This window comes from Narcine bancroftii, chromosome 14 (genome assembly GCF_036971445.1).
Source record: "Narcine bancroftii isolate sNarBan1 chromosome 14, sNarBan1.hap1, whole genome shotgun sequence".
NCBI lineage: Eukaryota > Metazoa > Chordata > Chondrichthyes > Torpediniformes > Narcinidae > Narcine > Narcine bancroftii.
Window position 1 is genome coordinate 48,024,399 of NC_091482.1, and position 6,108 is coordinate 48,030,506.

Here is a 6,108-nt window from a genome sequence, read left to right on the forward strand (position 1 = left end):
CAGGATGCTCTTTATTGACTTCTTTCTTTGGCTTGGCTTCGCGGACGAAGATTTATGGAGGGGGTAAAAGTCCACGTCAGCTGCAGGCTCGTTTGTGGCTGACAAGTCCGATGCGGGACAGGCAGACACGGTTGCAGCGGCTGCAGGGGAAAATTGTTGGTTGGGGTTGGGTGTTGGGTTTTTCCTCCTTTGCCTTTTGTCAGTGAGGTGGGCTCTGCGGTCTTCTTCAAAGGAGGTTGCTGCCTGCCAAACTGTGAGGCGCCAAGATGCACGGTTTGAGGCGTTATCAGCCCACTGGCGGTGGTCAATGTGGCAGGCACCAAGAGATTTCTTTAGGCAGTCCTTGTACCTTTTCTTTGGTGCACCTCTGTCACGGTGGCCAGTGGAGAGCTCGCCATATAACACGATCTTGGGAAGGCGATGGTCCTCCATTCTGGAGACGTGACCCATCCAGCGCAGCTGGATCTTCAGCAGCGTGGACTCGATGATGTCGACCTCTGCCATCTCGAGTACTTCGACGTTAGGGATGAAAGCGCTCCAATGGATGTTGAGGATGGAGCGGAGACAACGCTGGTGGAAGCGTTCTAGGAGCCGTAGGTGATGCCGGTAGAGGACCCATGATTCGGAGCCGAACAGGAGTGTGGGTATGACAACGGCTCTGTATACGCTTATCTTTGTGAGGTTTTTCAGTTGGTTGTTTTTCCAGTCTCTAGTTAGGCATTAAACACCATCATTCCTTCAAAACTGATCTTCCAAGACCTAGGCCTCAATATCCCACTGTGTAATTTGATCCTGGATTTCCTCACCTTGAGACCACAACCAACGAGGATTGGTAGTAATATCTCCTCCACAATCTTCATCAGTACCGGCGGCACCTCAGGGCTGCATTCTTAGCCCCCTGGTCTTCTTGAGTTACACCTATGACTGTGTGATATGGAACAACAGTAACACCATCTACTAAATTTGCTGACAATACCACAGTGGAGGGTTGTATTAAAGGGGGCAATGAGTCAGCATACAGGAGAGAGACTGAAAACTTGGCTGAATGGCGCATCAACAACAACAACCTCACACTTAATGTCACCAAAAACAAGAAATTGATTGTGGATTTTAGGAGGGTGGAACCAGAGGTATATGATCCAGAGAGCATTGGGGGAATCAGAATTGGAGATGATAAGCAAATTTAAATTCCTGGGAGTCACTATTTTGGGGGACCTTTCCTGGACTGAACACATGAATGTCATCAGGGAGAAAACACATCAGCACCTCCATTTTCTTAGGAGTTTACAGAGGTTTGGTATGACATCAAAAACCTTGGCCAACTTCAACAGATGTGCGGTGGAAAGTGTGCTGACCGGCTGCATCACAGTCTGATACGTGGACATCAATACCTCTGAGCAGACAGCCCTGAGAAAGGTGGTGGACATAGCCCAATACACCACAGGCAAATCCCTCCCCACCATCGAGAACATTTACAGGGAATGCTGCCGTCAGAGAGCAGCGGCAATCATCAAGGATCCACACCACCCAGCACATGCTCTGTTCTCATTGCTGCCATCAGGAAAGAGGTCTAGGTGCTACAAGACTCACACCACTAGGTTCAGGAACAGCTGCTCCCCCTGTCAGACACTGTCAGACTGCTCAACAACAAACTCAATCAAGGACTTATTTAAGGGCTCCTACTTTGTACATTATCATTATTGAATATTTATATTCTGTATTGCACAATTAGATGGTTTGCACTCCTTTCTTTGTTTACATTTCCATCTTTTGTACATGTATCTTTTTTGAGTATAGATAAGCAATAAATAGTATTTATTTCTATTGAAAACTAGAAATTCTCCCTGGCCCGCAGGAAAAAGAATCTCAGGGTTGTATATGATGTCATTTGTGTACTCTGGCAATAAATCTGAACTTTGAACTTTTAATATAAATGACATGATGAGAATGTAGATGGTACAACTTAGTGGATGGATGCATAATAGTGGGCAGGGAAAAGATGGGCTGATTTCTGTACTGTAATGTTCTATGACAGTTCCTTTATCTTTTTTTTCTGAATACCCTTCACCTGTTTTCTTTCTGCTTTGCATTACTTCCTTCTGATTCTATCCTCGGGCTTCACCCCTCTGGCAAACTAGTTGAAACTCTCCTCAGCAGAATAAATAGATACCTCTGTTAGCCCCATCCCTGTGGATTGTCTTTCCAGAGACTCATTTTGTACTTTGTAGCTCGTTATTTGCAAAACACACTTAATGGGCTGAACAACCTAATTCTGCCTCTGTCTTATGGGAAATGAAAACATGATTTGTGGCAAGAACTTTATCCCATTTTGTTTAATTTTAATGATTTGTGCTTCTAAAGAATGGTGAAGTTTCAAATAAACTTGGAATTGTTGAACTGTGAGAGAATGATTGGAATGTAAATGCCAATTGCTCATGGATATCTCAAAACTAGATATGCCTCTAGCTATTGTGACCACATCATCACCCCTACACCCCTTCAACATGACTGGGATTAAAAATAGAAAGGATAATTCACTCCTGACATTCACCCTGGATTTTCTCAAAGGGACTGTCTTGTGTGACAGAGGATTTAGAGGTGGTTTGGGAGGAATTGTTAGAGCAGCTTACACACACACACATTTTAAAACACAGAATATTTGCAGGACTTTGCAGAATGCTTTTTGCAAGAAAGCAACAAATTTGCAGAATACAGTTTGCCTGGGAGAGCATGTGATTTTTACAGGCAGAGGAGAACAGTTTTGCTCTTAGAGAGGGAGGGTGTGTTTTGAGGCAGGTTTATTCCTTTCATTTGATAGACTTAGGGAAAAATTTGGGATATCATAAAATACGTTGTTTGCTTGTTACCAAATATGTGATTTTTTAATGAATAAGTTTGGTCGAGAATTAATATTACCGTCGCAATCGAAATTTGAAATATTGCTTATGGATAAGGGAAAGAAAGGGTTTGTTTCAGAGATGTATTTGTTATTACAATAAAAAATGAAGAAGTCGGAGTGTTGTGAATACAAGATAAATGGGAGCAGGAGTTAGCTATGTTTATTCCTGAGGAAGTATGGTCTGACCTATGTTTACATAGTGTTACAAAATTAGTTAATGTGTGCTATAATTTTTTACATCAGTTATATTTAACTCCGGAAAAGTTAAAGAGGTATGGTGTTAGGGACTCTGATTTGTGTCTTAGATGTGGAGACCAGATAGGTATTTCTATACACTCTGTGTGGAATTGTCTAAAGGTTAAATCTTTTTGGGAAAATATTAAATTTTTGTGAGATTTATTTCAAACAGATTTATATATGGATCCATGGATGTTTTAATTAGGATATATGAACCCATTAACAACACATCTAGATAAATCTTGGATTGCATTTATTTGTTTGAGTTTGGCAGTAGCTAGGAAATGCATAGCGGTAAATTGGAAAAATTATGTAGAATTAAGTATAGAGAGGTGGCATAATGAAATTCAATCATGTTTATATTTAGAGAAAATTACATATAATTTGAGAAATAATTATTCCTTTTTTTAAAATATGTGGACTCCATATTTGAAATGGATGAAGATAGATGTTAAGTAAATAATTCTTTTTTATCATTTTTGTTTGAATTGTCGAAAAGATGTATTATAATTCAACCCACTTTATTTGTATTTTTAAATACTTTTCTTTTTGTATGTTAAGTTCTGGGGAAGGGAGGGATAGAAAGGGGTGGGATAGAGGGTTGGAGGGTGGGGGGTAGGAGTAATAAGGGTTTTTAAAAATATGTTATGTGTTACTTTGCAAAATTTTAAATAAGCTTTACAAAAAAAAGAGAGGGAGGGTGTGAAACAGAGAGAGAGAAGACAGAAATCAGTTCAAGGACAAGGTGGCAAACTTTGGAAGGCTGCCTGGTCGAAGGAGAAGACTGGCGGTGTGAAAGATGACCTGAAAGAAAGAGGATAATCTGGAGAGCCCTGAAGGGTACAAGTTTCATCAGCAAGACTGATTGAGAAGGAATCTCTCTGAAAACCAGCAAGAACCCTCCTGTTAAGCACCAAAGACTGGTGAACTATGTTAATGCTAACTTCTGTGCACAGTACAAGAATTGCCTGCAACCAGTGAGATTGGACTGTGATCCAAAGAACTTTTCTAATCTTAAATATACATTATACACACCTGCACTTAGTGTTAGAGGGGGATTAAGTAGTTAGGTAGGTTAAGTAATAAGTTAAAGTTTAATTCTGTTTTCTTTTTAAATATAATTAAAAAATACTTTTGTTTAAGTAACCCTGTGCTGTGGTGCATATCTATTGCTGCTGGTTTTTGGGGTCCTCTGGACTCCGTAACACTTGCCACCCCCAAAACTATCTTATCATGAACACCAAAGTTATGCCAAATAATGTGTTGAGAAAAAATATTAATGAATCCATGAAAACATAATGTTTGTTGTAAATGCCAGTTAGCAATTGCACATATACTTTTGGCAGCAAGGATTTAGTTTCAGTTCTGGCCATCTCATTACAGAAGGGACGTGGAAGCTTTGGAGAGGTAGCAGACAAGATGTGCCTGGATTGGAGAATGTGTGTATGAGGCAAAGTTAACAGAGCTAGGGGCTTTCTCTTTGGAATGAAGAAGGATGAGAGGTGACTTAATAGAGATCTTCAAGATTATGACAGGTGTAGATCAGGTGGACAGCCAGCACCTTTTTCTGTGTTGCAAATACCAGAGGACATCTGTATAAGGTGAGGGGAGAAAGTTTAGGGGAGACGTTGGATAAATTGATTTTTAATGCAGAGTTCTAAGTACCTGGAATGTCTTGCTAGGGGTGGTGGTGGAGAGGTTAGTATAATAGGGATATTTTTAAAAATTCTTAGATAGGAATATGAATGTAAGAAAAATAGAGTGCTGTGGGTGTGAGTTAGGGATGTTTAGATTGTTGAGAGGTTTATATAGATTGACACAACATTGTGGGCCAAAGGACATGTTCTGTGCTGTAATGTTCTATGTTTACATGGGGGTGACCCAATGACAAACAAAAGAGACAATATTTTTACAGAAATATATCTAATGAAGTCAAAATAGCCAAAAAAAAGGTAATAAAATCCTATAACTAGTACTTAATCTGGTCAGGCCAGTTTACGAGTGATAGGAGACCTTAAGCATATTTGGGGACCTGTAGTTTAGGATTGGAGCCAAACTGAGGAGCACTGAGAGGAGTAAACTTGAGCTATAACACTAGGCCATGAAGAATATTCTTCCTGAACACTTTTGGTGTACTTTATGAATTTTGGGGCTGCTCAACTCAAAAATCACCATTTTTTTGTGATTTCCTGTCATATTTTAAGTCTACTTCATGCATACAAAATCATGAAGAGAAACATGTCATTGAAAAATAATTCTTTTGGATTCGCACTTGGACTTCTTCCCTGCTGATGTTGGTGCAGTCGTTGACGAACATGGCGAAAAGGACATTGCTATCATAGAAAAGCGGTATCAGGGCCAAGTGGAATCCATAAATGCCGGCCGAATAATATTGGACACTGACACGAGAGGCATCAGATGCTGAGTACAAATGAAAATCAGCGGCAAAACATTTTTAGGTCAGTTGAACGAACGCAATGTGTCAGCGTCAGTATGTGATTAAACAGGATAAATTCAATAAAAGTTAATTTAATGTTTCTCCAACTTTTTACTTGCTACAGCAACTCTGAAATTATCTTTGTGCTCAGTTGAAGTTGTCTATCATAATCCCTTTTTTTCAGGAAACAAACCTTTTGGGAGGGAAGTTGTTGTCCAGTCCTAATCCGTATTTGCAATGAGGATGATGATATATCAGGAGGGTGAGAGTAAGTGAGTAAATGACATAGAAACGCCGACCGTAGTAAACAGCAATTAATTAAATGGAAATCCGGAACCTCATGGTTATTGACAGGGATGTGCTCAGGTGAGTCCGCCTACCTGTTGAAGTGGGGATAGCCACCAACTCACCTGGGCAGGTGGCGTCGAGGAGTGCGCGCGCCTGCGCAGCGGGACAAAGCCGTGATAGAGCGTGCGCGCATGCGCGGGATGGGAGGCGAGCAGGGCAATGGTGTGGAGGTGTGCGCGCATGCGCG